Source organism: Humulus lupulus, chromosome 9, assembly GCF_963169125.1.
Source record: "Humulus lupulus chromosome 9, drHumLupu1.1, whole genome shotgun sequence".
Classification (NCBI taxonomy): Eukaryota; Viridiplantae; Streptophyta; class Magnoliopsida; order Rosales; family Cannabaceae; genus Humulus; species Humulus lupulus.
The window spans coordinates 9,888,059-9,902,775 of record NC_084801.1 but is presented as its reverse complement, the minus strand read 5'-3'; the positions used below and the strand labels follow the sequence as shown (position 1 = coordinate 9,902,775).

Genomic DNA, 14,717 nt, shown 5'->3' with positions numbered 1-14,717 from the left:
AAATTTAAATTAATTAAATTGAAATAATATTAATTTAAATTGAAATAAAAAAATATATTTGTTAGATATATATAAGAAATACAATATTTGTTAGAAATATTCAAAATGAACAAATATTGCATTGTGTATGAAGAAAGAGTTAAAAAATTAAAAAAAAACCTATCAACGAGGTCGGTAACTTTGGATTATCGGCGACATATATGTCGCCCATTCTTGTCGCAACTCATCAATTTGTGCCTCTGTATATGATGTGCTTGTTAGCTGCAAGAAATATAAAGTAAAATATATTAATTAATTATTTGATTACATTTATAGTTTCAAAAATAATTTGTAAATTTTAATTAATAATACCGTTCTCAAGTAATGCCTGGGACTCGAATGTTCAATCAAGTAATGCCCGTTCTCAACTAATCGTTTATTATCCTAAATAATATCGGGCAGCATTTCCCCTATAATAGTGACCTAACCATCTGCATGTGAATAACAAAACAAACAATTCAAACAACATACAATAAGTTTCTTCCTTATAGAATGCCTATATAAAATTAATTGTTTATTATCCTAGATAAAATCGGGCAACATTTCCCCTATAATAGTGACCTAACCATCTACATGTGAATAGCAAAACAAACAATTCAAACAACATACAATAAGTTTCTTCCTTATAGCTCCGCAGCACACAGTCAAATTTCTCAGAACCTACTTCACTAATACATACAAGTTCTCAACCTTCCGTTATCACCGCAGCACACAATTTTAATCTCAGAACCTACTTCACTATGGATGAATATTTAAGATATTCAAACTCTTCTAACATTTGTTTAATAATATTAAAAGTAGAAGTAAGAGAATATATATTTACCTCTTGCAATTAATAATTCAAAAGCTAGCAAAATTACTTCAAGTAGTAATCGAATTCGCTATTAAATCCACAAACCAATATAAATAAATTAATAAATAATAAATAAAATATCACTAAATATCTAGCAATATATAACTTATTATTATAATTTTAGAAACTTAATTACCTCAAATGTGTGATTGATAGTTATAGAAGTTTTGATGCAAAGTACTCTCTAAAATCTCACCACCAAAATCACAACCTACGAAATTAAATTAATTAATATGTTAAACATTACTAAACAAATATCACTAAATTCCTAATAAGTAATTGATTGGTAAACAAATAAAAAAAAACTCCAATGAGCCACTAATTATAACCTAAACAAAAAATCAATAAAAAATTTCATAACCTAAAATCTCAATAATCAACAAAAACATAAATTTTTGCATATATTTATATTTTTAAAATTATTTAATAAATTTATTTTAACATAATAACTATATATATAACAAAATGGTTAGAATTTAAAAAAAAAAAAAGTTTAAATATACATACAAAAACATAGACACTCTATTATGTTAATCTATATCTATATATTATGAGTAATGATTGGAACACACTTAAATTGCACACAATTATATAAATTGTATATCTAAAATTGTTAGTTTATGTATATATATCATATTAGTATATATAAACAAATATAAAATTACGTTAAATATATATAGTTGAATTACAAAATGTATAAATTCAAATTATAATATTTATATCTATATATAATAATAAATAAATAAATAATCTATCTATTTTTATTTATAACCTGTTGACAAAATACGAGATCCAAATGTCAATTTTTAACAATAAAGAGTCCAAACGGGTAATCGGCTAAAATACAAAGTTCAAAATGGTGTGAACCCTTAAGTAAAACATAAATTACATATATTTATATAATTTACATTCTATAAAGAATTTTTAACACTTTGAATAAATACATAGTCCAAAGGTTAATTTTTAAAAATAAAGAGTTAAAACGAGTAATCAGCCAAAGTATTGTGTTCAAATAATCGATCTATCTATTCTTATTTTTAACATTTTGACAAAACTTGAGGTCCACAAGTTAATTTTAAAAAATAAAAGTCCCAATGGGTAATCAGCTAAAATACAAGGTTCAAAATGATGTGAACCTTTACAAAAAACATAAATTATATATAATTTAATTTTTATAAATAATTTTTAACCTTTTGAATAAATATATGGTCCAAATGTTAAATTATAAAAATAAAGGGTCAAAACGGATAATCGGCCAAAATACAATGTTCAAATAATCGATATATCCAATCCTATATTTAACATTTTGACAAAACACGAGTTCTAAAAGTTAATTTTTAAAACTAAAGGGTTCAAACGGGTAATCGCCCAAAATAAGTCTTACACAAAATATAAATTTCCATATACATAATTTAGATTTTTTATAAAAAAAATTATGTAAAGCGTATAATAATGATAATAATAATAAAAATAAAAGCACACGTACAACAAATTTTTTGAACTTTGTTTTCGGTATTTTAATTATTCAGAATTTTACAAAAACTTGCAAGATGTTTGATATAGAATCGACACCATTATGAAAAAAATTGTGGTCAATACGCCCTCACGTGTCCATATAAAGAACATGTTGTACGAGTAGGGTGAAAAAATATCCATATCGTAGCGATCTCCTAAAAGTATTTTAAAATATGTATATTTTGTAATAATTACAAAAGACTGCGCGATGCGTAGTTATATTTTCTAGTTTTGATACTAAAATAAAGCTTTGTATATAGAGTTCATTCCACATTTTATCAATAAATTATTTGTTATATATATTTATATACTAGATACAAATAACGTGCAATATGCACGTTTGTTTAGTTTTATTTATAGAATTTATTAAATTTATATTAATGTTATATAAATTTTGAAATAAATATCATATTTTAATTAAATAATTTATTTATTTTTGTTTAAGTTTATGTTTGTTTTAGTTTTTTAATTTGGGACTGACAATAAGATATTATATATTATATGTTTAATGTAATATTAAATATTATACTTAATTTTAATTTAAGTTTCTTGCTAGTTTTTTTTAAAAAGTAATTTGTTGTTAATTCACAGTAGATTATATTGTATGTTTAATATAATATTATTCTAATAAGTGAGTTTAAGTTTAATTAAATTTTATTTAAGTTATAAAACGTATGATTTTATTATTTTAAAATAATTATCATTGTAAAATATCTAAAAAATATCATATTTTAATTTGTTTAATTATTTATTAATTTTAAATAATTATTATTGTAAAATATCTCAAAAATATCTTATTTTAATTTTTTAATTATTTATTTTATTTTAATTAAGTTTAAGTATTTAAAAACTACCGTTAAATACAAGAATATTCTGTTAAATATAAAAATATTCTATTAAAGTTAACATTAAAAAAAACAAAAAACCATTAAAACAAAAAAATTTCGTTATCTACACACTTATTATATAAAAGAGATACTTGCTTGATCTGCTCTTTTAATAAAGTATTGTTTTTCTAAGAGAGAAAATAAAAAAGGCCGTATAGTTCAAAAGTAGTATTTAATTTGATTGTATTATTGCATTATCTCTAAATAAATAAATAAAGACATTAATTAATTAAACTATTTGACACTACCAAGAACGATCCTTCTAGCGACAACATTTGTCATCGCTAAACGCATGTAAATCATTGCTAGAAGTTGTCCCTAAAAATAAACACAAGATAGCTAGGTTGTTTATGGCTGCAAAAACATTGTTGGTTCAGAAAATATTCTTACTTTAAGTTGTAATGAGTAACGATTCATTCAATTAATCATTAATTATATTGATAATTTTATATGAAAATTTAATTTTACAAATCTTTATTTATTTAATTTAATTAATTCTCTTATTAATTAATTTATTTATAACAATTTATTACTTCTTTATTTTACTTATTTAATTTTTTCTACTAATTATTTATCAGTTTAAATTTATAAATTTATTTATTTTATTAATAATTCAATTTAACTATTGAATTTATTAATTTTTTTTACTTATTAATCAATTTATATAAGAATTTAATTAGTTTTTATTTACTTATTTTTATTTCTTTATTTTTCTACTTAATATTCATTAGTTCAAACTTATAATTTTATGTAAGTTATTAATATTTGTTTAATTTAATGATTTTGCTAATTTAATTAATTCAATAATTAATTGATTTAATTAATAATTGAAATTATAAATTTATAATTTGATTATTTTATAACAATAAAACTTAATTAATCTCATGTTCATATATTTTTTTTAATATTTTTGTATAATTTTAAAAAAATGGCCGCAAGACTTCCCAGTGTAACAAAAAAAAAAAATTATTAAATTTGCTATTTAGCCAAAACATATATCTTTGGATATTATAAAATATGTTTAATTAAACATTTGATATGAGTTTATTTTCTATTTTTGTTTTTACAATAAATGGGACAATTTTGAACTATTTTACAACACAATAATGTCAAAAATCATATATTTAGACAGCATATATAGGAGTTATAAATTAGTATAAACCCTAAATAAAATTTAGGGAAAGCAAGATATTTATTAGTTGGTATAGTCTAATAATATCCATTCTCTTTACTCCAAGTGTCCAACTAAATTTACAAAACTATAATGAAGTCGAAGCAAATAATTGGAAAGATATTGAAAAAGAGTATATATATATATATATATAAAGGTGAGTGTATTAAATCTAAAGCAACATCAACGGTTAGTTAATATCCACTTTTAGGTCCATTAGTATATGTTTTCATATTTCATTTTCAACTTTTCTACATTCAATGAAATCTTTTTGTTTGGACAGATCACAATCAACAGTGAGACTAAAATTATTGGTAATATAAGAGCCTAAGAGGACCCACAAATATCACAAATAATTGATCCTTTGACCATCATAGCTAGTGATTTATATAATTGTTATATTTTGTTACATGACATATTCCTTTCGTACTATTTTGGAGGGCGAATATATGTGTATATATGTGGAATTTGATAAGGATATTCAATAAATATGAGCCCATATAGGGTCTAAAATCTCCACATACACATATATAAGAAGATTCTTAAAGAAAAGTAGAAAAGGTTTGCTTCAAAAGGTGTAAGCTCAAGTCGCTCTCATCACTGACCAAAGAGTTTGTATTTGACCATCCAAGTGCAGCTTACTATCACAATCTTCCTAACCCTTCTTTTACTTTTTCTTTATATATATATATATATATATAAATGACAAAGCAATTCTATCATCATCCATTTACCAAACCCGTTCTCTCTCTCAACTTAATTATGATTCACTATATATTTAATATACTAATTGACTAAGCTTACAATATATAGTCAATATAGGGTTATGTCAAAGTAATTAAGCTTCCTATATTTTATGACCATACGTTGGAAATTTCAATGAAGTTTCGAACGTTGTAACAATATTGTATTAGATATAATTATAAAACATTCATAAAAATTAATATACATGTATTTAAATATATGTATGCATGGTTGTGTGTGTGACCACAATTAATTAACAGACTAATCGTATTTATTCGATAGTATTTTACATGATCAACAGGTTGTTTTTCGAATAAATTAATGAAACATTATTATCATTGACCAAAATGAAAGAGAGAATTATACCAATAATATTTCTACAATTTATTTCATTGTTTACTCATGAAATTCTGTATTGAACATGGTTTATCGCCATGAATTATAATATAATAAAGCGACTTGGACTATTTCTTCGAAACCCAAGAACACAAGAAATTGTTATGCCCACTACTATTATCTATTTAGTCTTTGCACGTTTTTGGTAATTTCTTTAGAATTAAGCCAACTTCTTTAAATACCAACTTGTGCCTGACAAACATGCACACTCATATAAATTAATACGATATCTATATTTATTTATTATATATATATACATATATTTATGACATATTCCATATCTTCACCAAACTACAAAAGTTAATATTATTTTATATATGCCACAATATATATGAATTCCGTCTAAATAACTTAGGTTTAATAAAAAACTTATAATAAAATAGTCTCTCTCAATACCCTTGAAAACTCATTGTTATTCTCATATATATTAATCTAAAATGGAATTTTGTTTGTAGACTAGCTATTACAAGAAAAAGGTTTTTCAATGGTGTACATATATATTATTGATCGATGTAGTAAAAGTGCAAAGATCTTTACGTCCGACAAAGACAAATAATGTAAAGTTTTCGCTTTTTTGACTTAACACGCTAGGTAAGAGCATATGGTAGCTTATAACGTTGGTTCCAAATCAATGTTGAAAGTCAAAAAGAAGAAAAATCGAACCCTAGAGAAAGTAGCACAGCCCATTAATCGATATCTACAAATGGGGATTAAAATATGAAATTCGTAAAAAAATAAAAACTATATAATAAAAAACACAAACCCTTTTTCCTCACTTTCGTTGACAAGCGACGAGAAAGAATGGGTTGTTCTTGTCTCTTAAAAAGTGTCGGTTTAAGCTTTTGGGGGCCTTAGATGAAAATTTAAATGAGGCTTTTTATGAAAAAAAAACATCTATGTTGAATTAGTTTTTTCAAATTCTAACCAATACTAGTCATAAAAGAATAAGTTCTTTTAGAAGTCTATATATTAAGACTTGGTCTTCACTTGCTCGAGTTAAAAAAGAAACTCAAGAACAGAGAAGAGAGAGAGAGAGAGAGAGAGAGAGAGAGAGAGAGAGAGAGAGAGTACGAGAGATGTTAGTCGGGGTTTAGGTTTTGTATTGAGTATCACAACTGTTAGAAAGTGACTGCTCAGGGGAGAGTGTAAGGGAGAAATACACTTGTTATAGAGATGGATATCTCATGAAGATTTAGCTGTATTGGTGTACTCATTTGTTCCGGATTTGAGCTAACACTACAGAAATTAGAGGCTATACCGAGAACAATAGTCGGCGGTAGAAGCCAGGATGTCCTCAGTAGGAAGTTGTCGGTACATCCTCGTTGGTAGAGGAAAACTTCTACCAATGACATTAAATATGTTTTCGGTATAGGTTGTATCGTGGTTAATAGTTCTCAGTATAGATTTGACAATTTCATCGGTGAAACCTGTCCAATTTTGTCATTTAGATGGGCTATATCGAGAGGAGGATAGGAGGATGCGAATGGATTTGAGCATAACTACCGGACTAAAATTTTCCTCATAGTCCACGCCTTCTCTTTGGGTATAACCCTTTGCCACTAATCGAGCTTTATAAGTCTCGATATTTACATCAACACATTGTTTCTTCTTGTAGATCCACTTGCACCCAATGACCCTAAAGTCACTAGATGCTTCCACAAGATCCCAGATGGAATTTGAGCACATGGACTCCATTTCTTGTTTCATGGCTTCGAGCCATAGTTCCTTTTCAGGGCTAGCAATTGTCTATTTGAAAGAAAACAGATCATCATCACTAGTGTCACCAACAACCATATTGGTTTCACCATCCAAACCATAGAGAATTGGGTTCCTAGAAACCCTCCCACTATGACGAGGCTCTGTGGCTGTTTGCTCAGGAATAGTGGTACTTTCTTCATTTAAATCGACTTGCATCGGTTGGACATGAAGAGTGGGAATTTCATCATCAACTTGCGTTGATGACAATAGAACATTGGTTGGAGTCAATTTTTTAACTATCTCCTCTAAAACTACTTTGCTGCGAGGTTTGAAGTTTTGGACATAGTCATTTTCCAGAAAAGTAGCATTCGTAGAAGTAAACACTTTCTTTTCTGAATGACTATAGAAAAATCCACCCAGAGTACCTTTAGGATAACCAACAAACATGCAAACTTCAGTTCTCGATTCTAGCTTTCCCTCCTTTTTCCCCAAGACGTGGGCGGGACACCCCCAGATTCTATAATGGCATAAACTAGGTTCACGACCATTCCAGCGTTCTAAATGTGTTTTGTGGATTGATTTTGACGGCACGACGTTGAGAATGTCATTCGCGGTTTCAATTGCATGTCCCCAGAACGAAGTTGGCAGAGTTGAGTAACTAAGCATGCATTTAACCATTTCCAATAAAGTTCTATTCTGGCGTTCCGCTACACCATTTTGTTGCAGAGTACTTGAGGCAGTAACTTGTGATAAAATCCCAAGTTCAGTTAAATGATCTTGGAACTGCATATCCAAATATTCTCCACCCCTATCAGATCGCAAGATCTTTAACGTTTTACCTAATTGGTTTTGAGCCATTGTTAGGAATTCCTGAAACTTTGAAAATGTTTCTGATTTCCTATGCATTAGGTAAAGACATGAGTATCTAGAGTAATTGTCAATGAAAGTGACGAAATACTGAAAACCACCACTGGCTTGTACATTCAAAGGTCCACAAACATCTGAATACACAAGACCAAGTGGTTCTTTGACCCTATCACCCTTTGCAGAGAATGGACGCTTGGTCAGTTTGCCTTCTAGACAAGATTCACAGACAGGTAATTCACCTAAGGTGAGTTCCCTCAAAGGTCTGTCCTTTGTAAGTCTTTGAATCCTATCATAGCCAATGTGACCTAGTCTCAAGTGCCATAAATACTTCATATTATCGTTATCGGTCTTTTGACATTTGTTGGTCCTAGGTTTAGCTACTTTGAATAAATCATTGTTAAGAGTGAGGGGTTCGTTAGGTCGCAAAATATAAAACCCGTTTTCCAAACATGCAATACACAATTGTGAGCCATTGAAAGAAATAGATATATTAGAACTTGTGAAAGTCATAACAAATTGTTCTAATTGCAACATGGAAACTGAAATTAAATTTCTACTAAAATCCATAATAAAAAATACATCATTTAAAATTAAGTATTTATTTTTGAACTTCAGACGAGCTCTTCCTCTAGCTTGGACCGCAACGAACGCTCCATTCCCAACTCTAAGCTTTAAGCCGCATTCATCCACTTCCACCCATGAATCAAGAAGCTGTAAAGAATTACAAACATGGTTATTAGATCCAGAATCAATAATCCAAATGGATTTATCATTCTCTAAAACACACGTTTCCAAGATAAATGAACTATAATCATTACCTTTGTTTTTCACTGCTAGAAACTTAGGGCAATCTCATTTCCAATGCCCATTCTCTTTGCAGTGAAAGCACTTATCTTTACCTTTCATGTTCTTCCCCTTAGGCGTCCGTGCATGTGGTTGTGCTCGTCTTTGCATCCTTTGCAGGCTTGGGGTTGTTGTTTTGTCCATTCTTTCTCTTGTTTCCAGCTTTCGAAGACGAAGCTTGGTTAGCTTCAGCCTTAGCTGGATCAGCAACAACATCAGTAGTCTTATTTTCTCCTCCTTTACTAGGTCCACCCATAATAGGCTCAAAAAATTGAAGCTTGTTCATGAGATGTGTCAGACCATAGTTGAATTGATTACGAACGTCTAGAGATGGTGCCATCCGAGCATTCACAGTGTCATCACGTATGTGCAGAGACGGTGATATCCAAGCATTTACGGTGCCATCACGAACGTTCGGACACAATGCTCGTTCTAGGGATTCCTCAATCATGACGAACACAGAGTTGTCACCAATCAACTTTATGTTGATATTCTGCTTCCAATTAAGGATGTTTTCTCCAGTGAGTTTCTCCATTGAAAGTTGAGAAAGGATGGGAGTAGACACAGACAATACTTCCTTAAAACTACAAATTACCAATAAAATAGAAATCAATCATATTTGCTCAAAAAAACTTCTATTCACACAAATTTCAAGAAATAGCACAACATATACCAAAAATATGTAAGATATGAGAAAAAAAAATACCAAAAACAATCATATCTCTATTTATTTAGGTTTTTAACTAATCTATGATATCCTTGTCCTGGTTGGTGAGAGTCAAAATACCACTAGTTAAATAGAGTTGTAAACTCATTTAATAATGGACACCACTATTAACAACCTACTATTCGATCAAAATAAGAAAACAAAATCTCTTATTTTATGAGCTAGATCCACAGTTTCGATAATCATAGATTTAGTCCTAATAGTCACTGTAGGGGTGAGTCTAGTAGAATTTGACCTATAATTATCTATCTTTCGAAATCTAACTTTGTCAAAATAGCTAATGAACACCTTCCGTAGAGGGACGAATCAAAGCGCCTCGAGGCCCCATTAAGCTATTGACTATGTTAAACCAATGGTGGTGATCGAATATAATTCTTAAAATAAGCTCATTATAAAATAAAAAATAGTATTTTTATTATTTATTTTTAGAAAATTAATGACTATGGTTTTCCGAAAAAAAAATTAAACAAATTATATCTTTAAAACCAAATTCCTATAGTTTCCTATTAATTTTAAAGTGTCACATTGAAACAAATTCAATTAATTTAGAATTAATTTGTTGTTAATCAATATTTAGGTTTAACTAATATAATGAATCTATACAATCAAGTCCAACTCAGGTAAATGGGCCTTAACAATTGGGCTTGTATGGAGGAGGGCTGGGTCCAGCATGTTGTTCCCACTACAAAGGCCCCCAATCTTCCATACAAGGTCCAAAAGACAGGATTTTAAACCTTCGTTTTATTAATTGTTATTAATTGATTAAGCACACTATAGTCATGCAAAGCAAATGAGCCTTCACAACTGGAATCACTCACAAGAGAGGAATTTAAACTTTAAATTTTCTAATGGGCCCAAATAAAACCTATAATTTATGAATATTTTATTTGGCAAAAACCATATATCTAACAAACATATCGACCACTATAAGCATCTAAGCACAATTGCAAAAATACCACATATAGTGCAAACAGACATGTTATAATTGGATGGGCCTAATCATGTCACTATATGAGCAATTCTATGAATTTATGCAAAAATATCACAATTTATTTCATTTGTAAAAATACCACAATTTATTATCTAGAATTTATCAAATAATACAAATTAATTAAATTTTTACAAAAAATAAGTTAATTTAAATGAAATTTATCAACAATTAACAATAGTTAATTTAAATTTTATTTATCAACAATCAACTTGGTTTAGGTTAATTTGAAAAAAATTATTAATTTAATTTAAATAGGATTTATCAACAATTAAAAAAAGTTAATTTAAATCCCATTTATTTAAAAAATATTTTATTAATTGGCTGAAAAAAATGATATTTTTCAAAATTTAACCAATTTTAAATTTTAAAATCAATATCTAAACTGTTTTTCAAAAAAATATCTTGTGTTGTTACAACAATTAGCTAATATTTTTAACCATTTAAAAATATAAAATATAATTAGTTATAACAACCCTAAAATATCTTAAAACACTTAAACAAATTCAAATATTCATGAAAATATCCGTAATGCCCCAAATTTCCTAATAAGGTTAAGACCTTGATTATGAGGCCGGGAGGGACATAATTGATTTATTATGTTATTTAATGATAATATGCATGTTTAGGTGTATTAAATATGCATGTGAACCCATTTATGATTAATTGGGTGATTTTCATATTTTGGCTATTTCGGGCATATTTGGCATATATGTGATATGTGTGTGGTGCTTTATTATTTTTTGGTTATGCTAGGGTTATTACCTAGCACGAGACGATCCTAGGAGGTAAGCTAGTGGGAAAGTCACAACAGGAATTATTCTTGACTTGGAGTGAGTTAAGGGGTATTTAGATCATTATCAGGATATTGGGTAATGTGAATAAGTATTTGATGATAAATTGAGAGTTAGTAAGATCAGGGGGAAATTCTGGAGGTTTTGACTATTTTGTTCCCGGGAGTGTTTTCGGGACCCCGAGCGTGAGGATTTTTTTGAGGCTACTTAAGCTTGAAGTAACCCTTTAAGAAATAAAAAGAACGTTTAGTAAGTTCTCTCTCCCTCTAAGTTCCATTTTTGTCTCTCGATCGCATTTTCGAAGGAAATTAGAGTTCAAGGACTCAGATTCAAGCAAGGATCGAGGCATAACGATCCTAGGGAAGATTAGAAGCCTATTAGCCGAAGGATTTAGTTGGGAACAACTCAATCGGAGGTTATCACTAGGGGCTTGGAATTAGGATCGTGCTTGTGGCTCGTTTATTGGTAACTTGTGCTTGGACCAAAGGTAAAAAAAATGCACCCCATATGTGGCATGCATGGTTATTCTTGATGCATGTTGGATGTTTAAATGTGAACATTGATAGCATATTGAATGTTTAGCAATCTTGCTCACTTGTGCATGGTTATTATTGAGGCATGTCAGGTGTTTAAATGTGATGCACGAGAAACATGTGATTAGGGCATGCCATGAACATTGAATATGAGATTGATTAGAGCTTGAGTCTCTGTGTTTATGCGTGATCATAATTATTCTAGCTACTGTTAAGTAAGCATACTGAATGCCCTACCTTTGGATATTTGACATATGATATATGCCTGGTAGCGATGCTTACTTGTGTGTGGCTCTGACTAACTAGTCAGAATTGGCAATGGTGTCAGTATTAGCTGTGAAGCTGCGACCTACTTGTCAAGTTCACAGTAGTACTTGGCACTGGTCACCTAGTATTGACTAAAAAGTCAAGGATGGACTTATCGTGTTTAACACAAGCTAATAAAAGATTAGATCTAATCGACATCTGCATTGAATGACTCAAATGAGCATTAATGCCGGACCGACCTCAAGTTGGATGAAAACTAAAAGCGCTTGTCTAGCCAAAGCCTAGTTATTTAGAGCCAGGGTCAGCGAGCCCAGTGACTGTTTAGTCACATGGCTATGGGTGCCGAGCCCGGTGTGACTTACCCATCAGTCACTCATCTGTTTAAGCTAGTGACTTACCCATCAGTCACTCAGTATAGTTTACCAGAACCTCAAGTGTTAATTCACTCATCTGATTAGAGCCATTGCAGGAATGCCCAGGTGATTGTTCCGTCACACGGCTATGGATGCCGAGCCCCATAGTGACTTGCTTGCCAGTCACTCATTATGGTTTAACAGGACCTCAAAGTGATATTCACTCATCTGCTCAGGGCTATAAGCTTTTTATGATCATGATGATCATCATTGGCATGACTGTGGGTGCTGAACCCCGTGGTGACTTGCTTGTCAGTCACTCAGTATGGTTTACCAGAACCTTAAGTGTTAAATCACTCATCTAATTAGGATTGACTTGATAGTCATCCAATCAGGAGGGTAGAATTTCTTATCCTAGATTCCCCAGCATTATCTGAGGTTATTTGCATGCTTGAATATAGCTATATTTGCTAGGCATGCCAGATATGATTTGATGTCATGATATGACTGTTCATGAGCATATTGAGTTTTCTTGATGGGCTTTGGCTCACGGGTGCTATGTGGTGCAGGTAAAGGAAAAAGAAAGCTAGACCATCCTTGAGTTGGAGAGCTTAGGTGACGATGTGTACATATGCGGCTGCTTGATCGCCACAACTGAGGGTTGAAAGAGGAACTAGGGTTACACCCTGTTTTGCCGCTTAGATCAGCTGGTTGTAAATATTTTCTTGTAATGAACATTTAAATTATATTTTTGGGATCCCAATATATACAGTAAATGTTCTAATGAAACGTTATATCTTAACCAAATATTTTACCCTAAACCGCTAATCATACTTAGTTACATGATTATGGCCAAATGACTCGATTAGTGAGTTTAGCACTGCTTAAAAGGCACACCGTAACGGTCCCTGGAGTTTAGGGCGTTACAACTTGGTATCAGAGCGAGCCAAGGTTTATGGTTCCTGAAGACAAGCTGGGCATGTACACTTATCACTGAAGATAGCTTTACTCAGGGAATGGTAACTATTTCTGTAGTTATGTGTTTAACTGCTTAAATAGAATGTAAATGCTTTACCTACATAGTGTATTGGGGAGCATGAGATTTTGAAAGACCCTGGCTCTTGACTATATGATTATATGCTCCGTGAATATATATATATATATAAATGTGATCATATGATTACATGCTCTATGAATATATATAATTGTGATATTTGCATGTTGGGGTTGGAAGCAAGAGGTGAATGTTGGAAGAGTAGGGATTATGATTGATGGATGAATGCCATGGGCATGTTTTTAGCACTGCAGCGGGTTGTGATTGTGGTGTGGTAAGATTGTTCCTGTGGGGAAAGCTCATAATATGCTCATCATGATTAATCAGTCAAGTTATTGACTATAGATTCAATCAGTAGGTTTAAATCCAAGGCAGATAATGAGGCATGGTGATGGTTATACAAAGGCTGGGAGTTACAACTAGGGTTTTAGTTCTTCATCTGCTCCTATGAATTTTTAGCAAATGTTCACAGATTTGCAATCAAGATTGTAGAGGCATGAGGAAGAGATCAAGTGTCTGAAGCAACAGCAGAACCTGTCGGGAAACACTTCTTCCTTTGTTTTGCCAGGAGTGGCAGGGTTGAGAGCAGGTGGGAATTTATCTGTGGAAGATTCCAGGAGTATTACCCTCCAGTCTTTGAGGGAGGCCTAGATCCATTCATAGCTAAGCAATGGATGGGCATGATCAGTTCAATTCTTGACAGTATGGAGCTAGTAGGTCACGACAGGGTGATCTGTGTTGCATATGTATTACGGGATGATGCCTAGACATGGTGGGAAGTGGTATCCCAGACACGAGACATAGCTGTGATGGATTGGAAAGAATTTAGGCAGCTGTTTAATGAAAAGTATTACTGCGATGCAGCCAAGATTGCTAAGGTGAATGATTTTCTGAATCTCGTTCTGGGAAAGGCATCAGTAATCGAGTATGTTAACAGATTTGATGGGTTGGCCAAGTTCTCTTTTGGTTTGGTACCCATAGATGCAGC

The 14,717-nt window shown here is 30.8% G+C and overlaps 1 long non-coding RNA gene across 1 annotated transcript; it reads right to left on the bottom strand.

Moving 5' to 3' along the window:
* Positions 1-204: 204 nt before the first annotated feature.
* LOC133801835 (uncharacterized) lies at positions 205-1,221 on the bottom strand. Its single transcript, XR_009877009.1, has 3 exons — positions 1,029-1,221; positions 352-470; positions 205-261 (listed from the first exon to the last, which is right to left on the bottom strand). It is a non-coding gene; the product is annotated as an uncharacterized LOC133801835 (long non-coding RNA).
* Positions 1,222-14,717: the final 13,496 nt, after the last annotated feature.